The sequence below is a fragment of the Acromyrmex echinatior genome, chromosome 10 (assembly GCF_024713525.1).
Source record: "Acromyrmex echinatior isolate Ae372 chromosome 10, ASM2471352v2, whole genome shotgun sequence".
Taxonomy (NCBI): Eukaryota; Metazoa; Arthropoda; class Insecta; order Hymenoptera; family Formicidae; genus Acromyrmex; species Acromyrmex echinatior.
In genome coordinates this window covers 12,870,923-12,888,782 of record NC_141861.1, presented here as the reverse complement: position 1 = coordinate 12,888,782, position 17,860 = coordinate 12,870,923, and positions in this window count along the sequence as shown.

The following is a 17,860-nucleotide window of genomic DNA, read 5'->3' as shown; positions in this document are numbered from 1 at the left end:
ACGACACCTGACCCTGGGTTGCACGCAGGTGATATCCTTCCTTCATTGTTACGCCCTTTTGATTATCGCAAAGCATTTTTTATCGCATCCTCTTCCAGGCGCAAGGCAGATCGAGAGCCGGTACGGCATGACGGGAAAGGCCACTCTATGCCCCAAAGACGGCGAGCCCCGGAGGCCACGAGGCGGCCTGAAAAGGACTACCGCGATCTCTCAAATTTCGCGCGCCAGGACATGCGACGCGGTTTCCACGATTAGCGGAGCCGCGGGGCTACGCGCCAATCAGGCGCGATAAGGCTCCCTCGCGGGGAGAACGAGCCCTGCGTGCGCCCGGGAGGATTGGCGCCCGGCACTTGAGCTGTGACCCGCTTGGAGAGAGCACGCGAGAGGACGCGGGACGTCAGCGGATTGAGAGCCTTCCAAGGTCAACTGGGACGAGCACCTGCGAGGGAGTCACGGTGAGACAAGCGTCATCCCTGTAAAGTCGCCGGTTTCCGCGTTCGGGAGGCGTAACTTATCGGATTTCCATCGGGCGTATAATAGTGAGTGCACGTGGCATTACCGTGCACTAGAGTTTCGCGGGATTCGAGTACGCGTGTCGCTTCCCGGAACGGCCCTTGTCGTCGGGATAACTCTAAGGCGTCCGCCAAGTCCACAGCCTCGTCACTCGTTGTCGGTTTTTTTTTATCGCGGATCATATGTTGCGTCGAAGTTCCGTGCCGTAGTATTGTCGCGTATCGTGTCGTCTCGAGCGTCTATAACGTAAGATTTGCATGTTTATTCGGTCTTCTGTGTCATAGCCAGTAAAGTCAATTTATAATAGCCATTGATAAGAGTGCGTATCCTGTCGTATCGAGACTGCGTAGTGTTGAGTTTGCATATTCGAGCCTTCTCTGCATCTCAGCTGAGCGGCGCGAGGTTCCGCGAGCGCGCACGAGATCACGCCGTGTCCACGTTACAAGCTGCCGAATTCCTTAGCATTCGTGAGGCGATGAAGTATGGTTCTTATAATTCGCGAGAGTATTCCCGTGTGGCGTGAGCTCGTGTCGCGAGAATTTAACGAAGTTGATACGCCTAGCGTAAAACCGCGGGGACTATGTAAATCAGTTATTGCGCTCAAGTAGAGTTTATCGTCTCGATTGTATTGTCAAATGTAAATGAGAGTCGAAAACTCATTTAATATATTTGTTATTTTTGTTATTGTTAATTCATGTGTACTTTATTCTCGCCCCTATTCGCTCCTCCAAATGATCTGCTATCCTCGATCGCGAACCGCCCCCTCTCCATTTCCGAGGCTGAGCTACCGGTTGAGAGCCCGTCGACATTCGCAGCTCATTAAAGATGGCATAAAGAAAATCACGTAATTTCTGGAAAGAGTGGCACGCTCGCTCGTGCCTGGCGCCCAACTATTGTCTTGTGATTATGCGCCGCCCGTGAGAGCGGTCGCGGGAAGACGCATTTCGGTCACGTTTCGTTTAACGCCACCCGTCATCCGATCGCCTACGAGAACCTTAGCTGTGAATGTGCGACGAAGTTGCGCCACGCTCGTGAGTGCGGTTGCAATATATATATATATATATTAATTTATCTGTTTATTTTAGTAACCTCTTAAAACAGTGCTCGCAAAGATTTGTACATTTCGGGCTAATTCCGGCGAGCGACCCTTACCATCGCTCGAGGTTCGGCGGCCAACCCATCGAGCGCTCCCGTGATGCCCTAGCTCAGGAGCGTCTCTATACCAGAAATATACTGGGAGTGCATCTTCCGTCAAATTATTATTGAAGCATGTTTTTTATTAAATAATTTATTTCTATTAACAAAAAAATTTCTATTGTTAATTTATTTATTGATCCTTAATGATGTACATAGTGTGTCACCAAAATCCGGACAAATTGAACAATCCTATATTTCCTTAAATAAAATGTTATGTTTTTAATGAAAAATTAAATGTTACAAAATATCTTTTTACATGACACTTGGGGAATCCCTGTGGATCACAATTATTCGATATATCCCCCATTAGCTTGAATGATGACTTCTATTCTCGGTCTGAAGTGTTCGCACGCATGCTGTAATGTAGCGCTGTCCATGCCGACGAGACGGATTTAGAGATCATTAAAATAAACATATAATTAATATATATTAATAAAATAAAATTATATATTCATTAATTGAGCAATATGCTATCTCTTTTTGGAGGCTATTTTCATTGATTTTAAAGATGATTTTTCAGACGGATTTTTAGAGGTCACTAAAATAAACAGAAAATAAATATGTATAAATAAATGAAAATATAATTATAATAGCGCCAATGATAATTAGACTATTGTACAATATATGAGCATTTCTTTTGCGTTGCTTTAGCTCTGAATTCCAAAGGGTCAAATAGAATAAATAATATAATAGAATAAATAATAGAATAAATAATAAGAAAAAATTAAGATATCTTATTTTAAAAAATAAATATAGTATATGTAAGTATAATATAATACGTGCGTGTTAATAAATAAAATTTTTACCATTATTTTTGCTACACCTACAGAGTTTTTTGCCGTAATCATTGTCCGAAGATTGTTAGCCCCTTCATAAGAATTTACAAAAGTTAAAATGTACAGGGTTGGCCATATTCGACGGAAAGATGTTTTTTTTTCAATCATGGGAAACGTCGTTACTCGATCTAACATCTCTTTCCCATGATTGAAAAAAAAAACATCTTTCCGTCGAATATGGCCAACCTGTATAAAAAAAATATTTAAAAATTGTTAGTAGAAAAAATATTGCATTGAAAACTAAACTGAACAATTATTACTGTAATTAGTAACACTTACAGTCAGTCATTTCACTACAGTCGCTGTTGTTATTTGACTCACTATCTAATGACGGAACATTAATAGTTTTTTTTAAGGTCTTTATTAGATTTCACTGCTTTTAATTGGTAGCTTTTTTATCGGCAAGTGATCTTATTTTACCGTGATCATTGCTGGTTAAATATGCATACTCTTTTGAATTTAACAGTTTTAAATTACAGCCGATTAGTAATTCTCTAAAAAAAAAAAAACATTAATTTTCAAATTATCAGAATTTATATTCGTATGACATATAGGATTAGTCGAAATAAGAATAAACTTACTAGTATCACCTATGAGATTTATTTTATATGACGACCAAGAAGACGATGGATTTGACTTGGATTTAACAAGGCAATGAAGAATCTCAGCTGACTCTGTTGTGTACAATAGTGGCATAAAGATTGTCATCAAATGATCAGCCGTAACATCATGTGTTATTCACGAATTTAGCACGATGTCAATATATCGTTCGTTCTCATATCCTTCTACAAACTGTACGAGTTTGTACACATTCTCATATTTCTCTTCATTCTGCGTAAAAATATATATTATATGTATTATACACATAATAATTATGTATAACTGAAGAAGTGTATGCTAATGATATTATCGTTAGCAAAAATTTCCATTGCGAATAGAAAATCAGTTAAGAGGGAAAAAAGTTAAAATTCATCTTTAATAAAATAATAGTTATTAATATTTATAAAATTCTCATACTTTTATACGACTTTAACGATTTTTTTTTTAGCCGATTTGTCACAATGAAAATTTTTGTTGAAAAGTACATAGTTAAACGTATCAATATAGGTTTGGTCACGTCGCATGCTCCAACATGTTCCAATATGCTTCTACCATAATTCTCTCTCAGTCGAACGCACTTGTGTGTTAGAGTGAGTAAAAGCTATATATACTAATAATAGCATGTTGATGAGAGACGCTGGAGATATAAAGGTGAGTCCTATGAAAAGAACCCCGAATGGACTGGGCACAGCAGATGGGCCAAATGCCCCTTAGTGGCAGCTATCAAGGTCGCATGGCTAAGGAGAATGGGATGGACGTCCACGAGGGTCGATCTCCTGGCCGGAGTTAGCACCACGGCCCTGAGGCTAAGAAGGGAAAGGATGGAGGTAGACACGGAGGCGCCGCTCTCACAAAGGGAGAGCAGAAGGAACAGTGCCCCTACGGACAAGCTCAGAGGGAGCGCAAAGATCACATCATCAAAGGTGTCTGCGAACGAGGATCCCCTCACGCTCAGCAACGGCAATATCGAGCCTACAGGCCCCGGAACTGGGAAACCCGTGGAAGGAACCATATTCCAAATCGAGTAGTCCCATAGTCCGCAGGATACGGTATGGATACTGCAAATGGAAACGGAAGATGGATGGGAAGAGTCGTTAAATCGGGAGAGGGTCTTGGGAGGAGAGACCTGGAACAATGATAATAGGCTGCTCCAGGCGAACCTCAACCACGCCCGCGTCGCGCAGGACTTGATCCTGCAAACGATGGCGAAACGCGACTGCGTTGGCCGTTATCTCGAAACTATATAGAATTTCAGTGAATCATCCGCGCTGGACCGTGGATAAACTGGGATCAGTGGCCATAACTTGAAGGCAGACGAGGGAGCCCCTATAAAAGCTAGTGAGGAGTACGTGGCAGTAAAATAGGGAGAAATGTACATAATTGGCATCTACATATTGCCGAGCATCGGCGTCTTCCAGTTCGAAGAAAGCCTTGAACTGCTCGAAGCAGAGTGCCTAGGCAGACTATCCAGCAGACCAACTATTCTCGCTGGGGATTTCAATGCCAAGTCCTTTCTCTGGGGCTCCACCCATTGATTGTCAAAGGAAGAATCCTTGAAGAATGGGCGACAGTGGCAGGGCTTTGCTGCCTGAACCAGGGAGAAGTGAATATACTCGTGAGAACGATCGGGAAATCCATTATAGACATCACGTGGGCTTCTCCGTCGGCGATCCTCATGAATACGAGCTGGAGGATACTTCCAGACGAAACGCACTCGGATCATCTTTATATAGAGGTAGGTGCACCTTTACATAGAGTAGGCTCTGAGGGAGACTCAGGTGCAGGCCACAAAGCGCGGTCAAATTAGGCCACAAAGATGAAAACAGTTGGACGAGGGCCTACTGGAAGCAGCTCCCGGACCAAGCGGAATCCATAAAAATGTTGCAAAATTTGGGCGATCGCGGCCTGCAGAGCCGACCTAGGAGAGGGTCTCAGAGAGGCATTTACGGAATGCCTGAAACAAAGCGTCTTCCCAAAAATTTGGAAAAAGGCTAAATTGATCTTACTGAGGAAGGAGGGCAAACCGGAGGATAGCCCCTCTGGGTATCGTCCAATCTGTCTGCTCGACGACGAGGCTAAAACTCCTGGAAAGAATTGTAACCAGGAGAGTCGTTCAGTACCTGGATAGGAGGAGTCCGAACCTGCATGTCGAGCAATTTGGATTTTGCCCGGGGCGCAGCACTGTGGATACTATCCTCCGAGTGCGAGCCATGGATGAAACGGTCTCCGGAGGGGGGGGGGGTGATGGTGTTTAGTGTTGCGCTGGATATCTCCAACGCATTCAACTCCCTCTCCTAGGACCGTATTGGTAGGGCGCTCGATCCTCACCGATATCCGAATCCCCCCTCGTATCTGCGCAGGATCCTCCGGAACTATCTCGATGACAGAGAGCTGGAGATGCCAAAGGAAATCTCATCCGAAAAACGGTAATTAAGAGGTGCCACAGGAGTTGGTCCTGGGTCCACTTTTGTGGAACTTAGGATATGACCAAGTGCCTAGAATATGACCACCTGAGGCAGGCGGAGTTTCCCCAGGATTGTCGGATTATCTGTTATGCGGATGACACCATGGTGGATCGCACCAGGAAGGGATTGGGAGGAAGCTTGCATCAATGCCAATGAGGCGGTGAACAGTGTGGTGCGGGAAATATGAGCGCTGGATCTCCGGGTAGCCTCTCAGAAATATCCGAGGCCATCTTCTTTCAGGAGGGAAATGTGGAAGGATGCCGAAAACCGAGACAATGGTGGCTGGAGTGTCGATACCGATAAAAACCAGCATCAAATATCTCGAACTGATAATTAACTCGAGATGGAACTTTCAAGAACACTTCCGCTGGCGCCAAGACTCGAGCGTATGGCGATGAGCCTGAGCGGGCTCCTCCTCAATGTGGGCGGTCCAGGAGAGAAAGTCCGCAGGCTCTTCAATAAGTAGTCCACTCGGTAGCTCTCTACGCGGTGCCTGTGTGCGGAAGAGGCAAGGAAAGGTAAGACCATCCAAAGGATACTGCACGCCTCGCAGAGAAGACTGGCCACGAGAACGATACAGGCCTATAGAATCATATCCTTTGCGGCTGCAACTACACTGGCGGAGGTTCCCCCCTCGAGCTGGTTGTTGATATGCACGCGGAGATGTTTGACAGCGTCAAGGAGGTGCGGCGTCGGGAAGGACTTACCCAGGTCCCCGCGAAGATCGTCGACCTGACTAATATCAGACACGTCTGAAGATGATGGACTCATGGAGGAAGTTGTTCTCAAGCCACTTGGGCGAGGAGATTGTAAACGCAATACGGCTCCATCTGCAGGATTGGGCGGACGCCAGAGGCGGGATTTCCTTCCATACGACGCAGATACTATCCGACCATGTATGCTTCGGTCGATATCTGTGCCGTATCGGAAGGGAAAACAGACATACGTTAGAGGTGTGTCCAGGCGTGGGATCGACAGAGAAGGCAGCTGGTCAAGGCCGTTGGGAGCGATCTGTCTTTGCGCACGATAGTCGAGGCCATGCTGAGTTCCGAAGAGAAGAGGCAGGCCATCTTTATATTTTGTGGAGAGATCATGGTTCTAAAGGAAGACAACAAAAGAGCGCATCGAGAAGAAGGTCGACATGCATGCGGCAGCGGGACGTGGCAGGAGAAACGAGTGATCGACTTCCTTGCGAAGGGAGTTCCAGTTATGATTGGAACTAGGAGAGGGGCGCGGGAACAGGAAGGAGCATTTTTCGTGTTCCCCGATTGCTGCACTCTCCTCCTCGCGTGATCGCGCATCTGCCCGCTTCACGGGCCTATGTGCGGGACATCATCGTGTCCAATTGAGGTAGAATGGTTCCTGGTGGGGCCGGATGTATGCGCCGCGTACAACTTCTTTGGGAGCCGTCCGAAGGGTTGTCGAGCGGGTGACTCGATGCCACCCTGTAACGGCCCGACAGGAAGACAGCGGGAGGCGGTAGTGTCCCCTTCTGCCGGTATTAGGAATGGACAACGCAGCATGCACAGCGCGTCATGGCGCTGATGAACGTTTTGGGTCAGGCCGGTTGAACTGTAGATGCGAAGAACTCGGTTTGACACAAACTCATCGCCCTGAGTCCGGACGCTCGCAGTGGTTTAGTGGGTAGGTCCCCAATATACTAGCGTGTACCGGTATTGCCGGTGCGCGTTGCCGGGGAAGTCCCACATAACCCCGTCCCTTCGCCAGGGGAGGGGGGGAAGAACGCTTAAGCATTCCACTGCGTTACCAAAAAAAAATATTGGAGCATACAACGCAAATGTAGATTAAAGTGAAGAATAAAAAATATAAATAGATAAAAGAAAAAGGTATATACCTCTAAAATCGATTTCTTTTTGGACATCTTTCACGCCTTTGCAATAAATTTTGTTAATTTATTTTACGCTTACAAGCAAAAGAGAATGTTAGGTCCGAAAGTGCAATAGTGACATGGCATCGTGGCGTGTAAAACTTTCACTATCAAAAATAAAGATAAGAATATGTTCTTGCGCATATTTCCGAAAATCAGGGATTCCAAGCCTATGTCACATTAAGCGGCAAATTTGAATAACGACTATGTAGCAGTCACTTATAAAAGTATTTTGAATAAATATAGTTATATTTAAATACAATGTAATTTTGACTATTTTTAAATAAAACTTTTTTGTTAATATATAATAAAATTATATAATAAATTATTTATATATTATATTAATAGTATTAATATATTATTAAATTAATATACATAATAAAATTATATAATAAATAATTATATAAAAATAAATTATTTCATTAAAACAGTCGAAGAAGTTATATCATTAAATCGTGACCGATTTGTTCCGCCTCTATCCTTGTATGACATAATCTTATAGCGTATTCGATTTTCTGACTCGACCCGACTCCGAATCTATTTTGTTTAGCTGCAAAAGAAGAGCTAATCCGTGCAAGTAATGCAGTTAAAAAAAACAGACCATTAACTCAGTCGGGTCAAAAATAGATAGACTGAGCATATAGCGCGAGACATGACAGTCATGTTCGAGAAGAAGACAACACAATTGGATTTTTTGTTCTCTCTCTACAGAAGAAAGTAAAGTGAATCATGATCATGCATCTACTCTCTATATTATGTCTATGAAGTAGATGCACGATTGCGCACGATGCACCCCGCTCCCCTACTTTTTTCTGTTAGAAAGAAAACGAAAGATCCAATTGTGTTCCCTCCTTGCTCGCGCCAGAGATCGATATCCTTGTCTGAAATATGGCAATGCTCGATCTATCTATACTATGTCTATGGGATAGACACATGAGACAATTTTAAAAGGTTAATATCAAGACACTAAGGTTATAACATTTAATTTAATATAATCTTTTCTTCAGACAGCTCTTTCAATAATAAAGTTTTAAACTAATTACAAGAATCCAGAATAATAATTACTATCCCTTACGAAACATTTTGTATATACAGTCAAGTGATTTAAGTACTGCACTATATGTGAATAACGAAATGCACCTGAAACAATCATTTTTACCGAAGATGTCATATGATGGAAAGATTTTGTACTGTCTCGGAAGTTGCCGTTTTTGTCAGTATCTTGTCAGTATCCAAAATGTGTTGTCCCGGAAGCTGCCATTCTAGTCATTGCCTTGAAAAATATTTTATCCCGGAAACTGCCATTCTAATCTGTGTTCTGGAAAATATGCTGTTTCTTAACCGTTCTAGATGATAACTTGGAGAAATGTCCTGAAACCTACAGCACTGTGAAAGTCCTGAAAATTGTAGAATTAGAATTTCCTTAAGAAGAAAGAAGAATAAAAACATTTCATTAAAATGCGAAAAGAGTTTTGATATGGAAAGAACAATGAAATTAATAAAAAGGAATTATCCGTTGATTTAAATTTTATAAACAGTTATAAGATAAGTTTATGTTATTTTCAACAACTCGATATTTCGAAATTTAAAAGCCGCATTATAAGCTTTGCATTGCTTTGTCTAAAGTAACACATCTAGCGACGTGTCGAGCAGCTGATCCGTACATCAGCCGATTGACATCAATATCGCAATAAGATTGTTATTATGATTCGTTGCATTCCAGTTGGTTGCAAACGATCACGTTCATCCAATTGTATAAGTCGCAAATGCTGGTGCAGATGTGCTATGAACATTATCCAACTCGGCTTTGATTTCTTTCGGCGTTAAACCTTTTATAGATGTTTGATCATTGCACGAAACTCGTTTTTTTCCATTTTGCAAAAAATACAAAGATTGTTTGCTTTAATTGTTTACGAAAACTACGCGATGAATTCCGTTCAAAATTTGACAGTAATCAGCTGAAAGATATTACTTGTCAAAAAGTAATGTGACATGACAATGCGAGTGCCCTCTGACAGATTTTCTAAGAACTTATTGACTTGCCCTCGTAGCTCTGTCCAACATACCTATTATAACATCTTTTTTATGAGAAATAGGATGTAACAATAAATTCAGTTCAGATACCGTCCTGAGAATGTTGGTTTGTGATATCAATCTAACTCTAAATAGTTATTGTTGTTAATAATGGTTACATCTAAGAAATTAGTACTATTGCCTCCTATTTCCTATTGCCTCCTATGTGAATTGTAATCTCGGATGAAACGAATTAAAAGTTGTCAAAATAAAATCAATCATATCAGACGGAACAGCCATTACGATATCATCAACATATCTGAAGTAAAAGGGCAATTGAAAGCCTAACAATGCTACTGCTAGTCCCTAAATCTTGCATGACTAAATCTACTATGATAGCAGATAAGGGCGATTTTATTGGAGTGTCAAAATTTTGTTTGTATATCTCAGCATTAATAGTGAAATACGTCGAGTTGAATACTAATTCTAATGCTATAAAAAATTCTTTTTCCGGAATAGTCTTTTTTTTTATAATTCCATTTTGAGCGAGAGCGCACCGCGCGAAAGATTCGAGTGAGAAAACGGCACAAGGTTGATATAATAAGCGACAGTAAAGAGAACTTCGTTTCTTTGTAATTTAACAAAAGAATTTTCTTTAATATGCTCAGTTACAAAGTCAAAAAATATAATTAATTAAATATTAAATTAACAGAATATTAAATGCAGTCACCTTTTCCAAATGATATTTTGGAATCGCGGTAATGGAAAATCTCGGCGATTTTCTCGGCACTTCTCGAAAGATTCGTTTTATCGCGATTTCACTAAACGATTAGCACGGCGATTTTACGAAGCGATATAGTAGCAAGACTATGACTCTAAGAACTCTAAGAACTTTTAGAAGTAAGAACTTTTTTCGAAGTAAAAAGGAGGACGGCGAGATCGAAGCATTTATTGCTTTCGGCCTGAGCTTTCTTTTTTGGGAAAAATCCAATAAAAATTTGCCACAATCGTAATTATTACGTGGCATTAGGTGTACAAAATTGATTGGCGCTTTGGATTCTTTTCTAGCGACGTTCAACGTAACAGTCATGTGCGACAGAAAATCCGTGCGTGGGATTGGTGACAGCGCGTGACGTATTCGTCGGAGCGCGGCGCTCGCGTGCGCGAATTGAATCGTTCTAGAACTTTCGATTGTCCGTTGCCGGTAACGACAACTTGTTTGCGTGTAACGAATTGTTTTTAAAAAGAACAAAGAACGACGAATTCGATGATTTTAACGAGGATTAAGATCATGCTCGAGATGAAATCACGAGCTCAATTTATGCATGCGTTCAATGACAATTACTGTCGGTCAACTAAAAGAATTCTTGCTTTTCTTTTCGAATTACCGATCTCAAACACATTTATTAACCACACTTTCAAATCTAATGAAATATTAGTAAACAAAGAGATAACGTCAAGAGAAATTTAAGAATAATTAGTTTCCAACCACCTCCCTCTTAACTTCTGTGCAAGATGAAAACTATTCGATTTTACTGAAAAGATTTAGGGGATTTTTTAGAAATAATGTCGTGTAAAAATGAAGCTAATGAATATAGAGGACTGTCAGTTGAAGATATTATGACCCTAAAGGGATTATTAGATTTATACACTTTTGGAAGTGTATATGCACGAGATAAGTTACCTTCGCTACATGATATTTTTTGTACTATTTGAAATGTAATTTTTATTTTTCCAATGTGATAATAATTCGTGCATTTTTTTTGTGAGAAATTTTGTGAGAATATTGATAAGATTTTTTTTATAGAGTTTTACTTTGGTATAGGTGTCCAGATCTTCAAGCATTTCTTTGACTTTCAAAATATAAGTTTCAAAATGTATTTCTATATTCTTGAAACTTCCATGAGTGTTTTCTATATAAAGATTATGCATTTCTGTTTAGAGCCATAGTAATATTTCTCTTGTCTGCTTTCGTGAAAATAATGTCTGGATTATTAGTGCAAAATTGTTTGTGTATCGTACTAGTTGAGTTAATCGTTTATTGATTATGTTATTTTGAATAAAGGATGATATAAATAATTTCTCAATATCGGTGTGATACAATTTCTAATACTCAAAATATTATTAGGTTTAATTTTCTTAAAATTATTTTCTATATTTTTAATAAATTCTAATAATGTTCTTTTTTTATTAAATGAAGGTACGGCCAAGTTTCCCCTAATTGCAACAAATATTGAACTTTTTCAGGAATTATAAAGTCAGATAAATTTGTAAACCAATCTCCTTTGATTTTAAATAATGAAGACTTTGATGTTGTTTCAATAAATTCAATAGGATCTACTTTAATGTTAAAATGATTGTTGGAACGACAAGAATTGCCACAATTACGTACTGTGTGACCTCTTATTTCGAGAATAGAACAGTTTTTATAAAATAGTTTTTATACAATTATTATACAATAATTTATTTCGATTCTTATCGATTTGACTTAATAACAATATACATGTATTAGGTGTAGTAAAAAGAAATTCATTATTTTTACTACACCCAATATTTTGTTCTTCATAATTGCCTTAATATTCACTGTGTGACCTTTTACTTCGAGAATAGTTCATATCTGAATGACACGTCGTCGTATACGGACGTATGTTGTAAAAATGTGTGATCTTTATATTTGATTTTAACATTTTTACTTTTTAAGTTTTAACATGTTCAACAAAGCTTCAGTACAATGCTTCATGTTCCGTGATGATAAGTCATTTAAATCGTTTACGCATATCACTTTAATAAGATTTGATTTTAAAAAAATGTTTTTATTAACAATGCTGCATCTTTGTCAATTTGCGAGTGACGTAGGCATTATGTGAGTAATTATACTTGTATCATTCTTGCTGAGGAGGACTCTAAAGAGAATCGAAACATTCAAAATAAAGAAGACATTAATATCCAATATCTGAGTATCGATTGTTCACTAAATAATTGCGTCGTTTATCATCGCTGACTCTCATTAGCCTATTATATTTATCTTTTTTATTGTTTAAAATTCGAGAGTTCTAATATAATTATTGTTATTGTTTATTTTATACTCCATTATTTTATTCATTCACAAGCTTTTGTATTTTTTCAAATTTTAATTTTATTTTTACATTTATTATGTACGTATTTTTATCTATACTGCATTTGAATTTGGCGCTAAATTTTGGACAAATTTCTGATTGGTTGTTCTAGTACTTTTCATTATGCGCAATGAAATATTGAGTCATCTAAAAAGTATCGCGGTTTTTTGTCACTAAATGGTGTTGATGGTCAACACATCTAGCGACAAAAAACCGCGGATACTTTTTAGATGACCCAATATCTTATATTATTATACCATGATTGCATCCTAATGGCTTAAGGCTTAAAAATCTAATAGGTGCTTTCCCTTTGATGACATAAGCATTGTTCTATCCTTCTTGACATTCAGAGAGTGGCAAAGATAGAACAATACTTGTATCGACTTGTATCATCAAATGGAAAGCATCCATTATTGTATATCGGGGTTTAGTTCGGATTTACAATAGTTTAAACTTTAAGGCGATGCTAAAGCGCCCAATAGTAATATCTTTAGTATTGTTCGTTTTGTCTCTCGGGAATTGCTTGGGATCACTCCGAATGAACCCACCGTATTTGAAATATAGGATTCACACTACGTACGACATCCGTCATATGACATCTGACATTGATTGGCCTTTCCACCGAGGGTTTAAACCGGATCAAAATGTAAGAACCAATCAACAGTCGAGCATTCCCTTGTAACAGGAAAATACTAATTGTATTTGATTGGTTCTTACATTCGGTTTAAACCCTCGGTGGAAAGTAGGTCATTATCGCGGAATTTTGTGTGCGGCAGCCTTAAGGCTTAAAACACCTATTGTAGATTCAGAGCATAGTGAAAGGGATTGACATGATTTAGTTTAGGCAAATCACGCCTCTTTTGCGAGTATCGAAGTACTTTGATCATAAAAATCTAGACTGCTAGCAGCAAAATTTACATGAGTAATGAATATAGAAACAGTGCCACCATGCTCTTTACCCAAGAATTAAAATATCGATCATTATTTTATTAATTCAAACAACCGATAGCCGAAATTTTTATTTGTGCAAAATATTAATTTTATGAAATCAAAAATTAAAAAATATATAAAATGGATATAAAGATATATAAATAGACATATAAAGACAAACAAGACATTTAAAGATACAATATATAAATCTATGATAATAAAAGTGATCTTTATTTTTAATTTTGTTGAACTATCAAAATAATTATGTATAATGCTTAAATTATGTTAGTTACTTATAGAATATCAAAATTCTTGCAACATTGCTTACTACTATATTAAAGAATCCTACATAATTATTTTGACGATTGTCCAATAAAATTATTTTTTCATCTGTATTTAAAAAATTTTTTAATATATTAGCAAAATCATTTTCTCATATTATTTTTAAAGATCAGTATAATGTAAAATATGATAATATTGATTATTATAATAATATGTACATGATATTAATATTTATAACATTACGTTTATATTACATTTTAATGTTAGATGTATTATATTGGGTCATCTAAAAAATATCCGCGGTTTTTTGTTCAATTTTTGAATAAAATTTTTCTTTATTGAAAATCAATTTTAATCAAGTATATATTGGCCATTATTATTTATAACCTTTTGCCATTTTTCGAGTAATTTCATAATTCCATCCGTGTAGAACTTTTGTGGTTTATCGGCGAAAAACTTTTTCAAGTGATTTTCGGCAGCTCTTTTGTCGTCCAATGTTTTTCTATCAAGAGAGTTCTGCAGAGATCGAAACAAATGGTAGTCAGACAGTGCAAGGTTCGGGCTATACGGTGGATGCATCAAAACTTCCCAACCAAGTTTCCTCAATTTTTGGCGCGTCATCAAAGATGTGTGTGGTCTGGCGTTATCATGATGGAAGACAACACCTTTTCTGTTAATCAATTCTGGTCGTTTTTCCTTAATCGCTTCCTGTAATCTATCCAGTTGTGAACAATAGAGCTCTGAATTAATCGTTAGACCATGGTAACATCTCATGATGGACGATTTCCTTCCAATCCCACCATACACACAGCATTACCTTATTTGCCATCAATCCAGACTTTGAAGTCGTTTGTGGTGGTTCGCCGCGCTTATTCCATGATCTTTTACGAATAATATTCTTGCATTTCACCCATTTTTCATCGCCTGTGATGATTTGCTTCACTGCAGAAATGAGTCGATTTCGTTGCGTTTTAGTAGTGTTTCGCTGATGGAAATTCGATCAATCAAATTTCTTTGCGTTAATTCATGTGGCACCCAAACATCGAGTTTCTTTGCGTAGCCAGCCTTTTTCAAATGATTCCAAACTGTCATATGGTTGATTCTTAGTGCATTGGCTATCTCCTGACAGATCACAATTTCATCGACTTTTTCATTGACTGGCCGACCAGAGCGAGGTCGATTTTTGACATCAAAATTTCCAGAACGAAATCGAACAAACCACTCCTGCGTCCTGCGTTCACTTACAGCATCCGCGCCGTAAACTTCACAAATTTGTCTGCATGTTTGTGCTGCGTTTTTGCCTTTTTAATAGTAAAAAAGCATCACATAGCGTATTTCTTCAGATATTTCACTCATTTTCAAATCAATATAACTTTTGACACGATTGATGAATCACCAAACTTTGTTTACAAAAAATGTAACCTATGTCATCTTTCAGACGCGCGTTCGTTTGACACAATCGGATTAGTGTTGCTCGATATATGACCATCAATACGATCTAGTGACAAAAAACCGCGGATACTTTTTAGATGACCCAATATATCTAACATTATGTCTCTTACGTTTTTAATTTTTTCTTATCTATATTTAATTTTTAGATTCGATAAAATAATTTTCTTGTACTATTTTTAAAGTTTAAATATCAATATAATATATAATATTATTATACTATTATTATACTATTTTTAAATATCAATATAAAATTAATATAACAATATTTTTTATTATAATATTTATTTAATATTTAAAATGTTATGTTTATATTTATGTTTTATTTATGTTTTATTTATTGTTACGTCCAAATCCTTGAGAATTTGGTCAAGAAGACAATGAGGGAGAATGGAGAGGATATGGAAGGACGGTTAAATTCAATCTCACAGATATAGTATATGCACAGAGGCGAACAGCTGTGAGTCGTATGCACCTTTTCGATCCCGGAATATGGGTCAACGTTCCGAAAGGACACTATGACACCTGTTCGGATGGACAGTGCGAACGTCGGTCCTACTTTTTAGATCAAAGAATTTAATCCTTTTGACCCGGAACTGGACCTTGTGCAACCTCAGGTATTAAAGGAAACGGAATACGAGTGGTGATTTAAAATAAATGTAAGCTGACAAGATCTTCATTTATAATATAAACTTATATTTATTAAAAGAAAAAAGATATCAAGTTTCATATAAAACAATAAATTCAGAAATATATAACATGTAGTATAGGCGATAGGAGTCAAAGCTGATTATTAATTAGCGCAATACTTAATATTAAATATATAAATCTTGACTTTGTCATATAAAACTTACACATATATTGAGTCATCTAAAAAGTATCCGCGGTACTTTGTCACTAGATATATGATCATCAACACACATCTAGTGATAAAAAACCGCGGATACTTTTTAGATGACCCAATATATGTATATATATATATATATATATATATATATATATATATATATACATAAAATACATATATAAAACGTATCATTATTAAGTTTTTTACAGTCAAGTTTGTTTATGTTTAAAATCAATTTCAATATTTTGTTTAGCCTAATGAACTTATGGAGGTGTGCGTGCATGCGTGCGTCGCGATTTACATAAGTAGGGACTTAGATTTAAATACAGAAAAATTTATAACTATGTGTGTATGTGTGTGTGTGTGTGTGTGTGTGTGTGTGTGTGTGTGTGTGTGGGGGGGGGGGTGAATAGAAGAGAAAAATAGGGTTATTAGGAGGCGAGGAAGGTGATGCAGGAGCACATTGGGATGAGGTGCTTATAGAAAATGATGTAAGGGGTGGAGTTTCCTGGAATATAAATAGTCACCAACCTGTCTCTTTCATTGGAGATCGGCCCAGTCGATCGCACGGGACCTGCCAAATATGGAGGAGATGGGAGCTGATTTAAAGAAGGAAAGAGAGGGAATTGCTCTTCGAGAGGAGAAAGGAGAGGGAATCATTCATCAAGAGGAGGAGGGGGAGGGAACTAAACTCTTAGATTATCCTCCGACCTTGCCTTAGTTGCCTGGATTATCCTCCGACTTTGCCTTAGTTGGCTGGATCATCCTCCAACCTTGCCTTAATTGGCTGGATCATATTCCGACCTTGTCTTCGGGATGTCTATGACTTCTTACTGTAAAATATTCAATAATTTTGAAACGGGCCAAAATGAATAAAATTATAGTACTTTGAAAAGGTATTGAGAAGAACTATAAGAATATGCAATAAAAAATAGGATGTTCAATTTAAAAAATTCAAGGTGACTTTGACTTGACCTCAACGCCAGCTAGGGTCAAACTGATAAGACTATTGAATAGATCTTTTTCCTAAATCCTACAATTTTTATTTGAAAATTTTTCTGTAAAACTTATATTTTTTGAGATTTTTCAGGATTTCCATACTTTTTCCTCACTGTGTGTATATATATATTTACGTGTGTGTACCCATACAAGGAAATGTATGGATAGGTATGGATGGAATGACAAGCCGACTTAACTGTTTAGCTGTACGGGATTACTTATGCTGATTCACAAACCCTCAGGTGGAGTTGCTCGATGATGAGAAAGCCCGCTGTCCACGCAAGAGCGCCAGGAGGGTAATCCAGTGAGTCAAGACTAGATGATCTCAGAGAGCACACGGCGTAATTGAACACTGAGATGCGCGATGAGCCAAGGCTCTGCACGAACTGATGCAAACTGAAACTTTTTTGTGTACAGATGTGAATCGGGTTAGCTTGATTTTGGTACTGACGCTCTGCGCTTCCGCGGGATCTCTATACCCCGAAAAAAGAGCGTAGTGCCCTTTGTCTAGGATGCAATAGTTAGTTGTAATGTCACGTGAGATCGATTTTTATAGCGTCCTATCATTGTTAATTTAAAGTGTATCGTTAGAAGGATTTTGAGAAGAAAAGAAATGATTAACGTTTTTCTTTAAAGAGACAAGATTGCTCCAGATGGATAACGAATTCTATTATCCTCGCAGAAAATATGACTAGGTAAACAGACGGTTATCGTGCACAACTAGT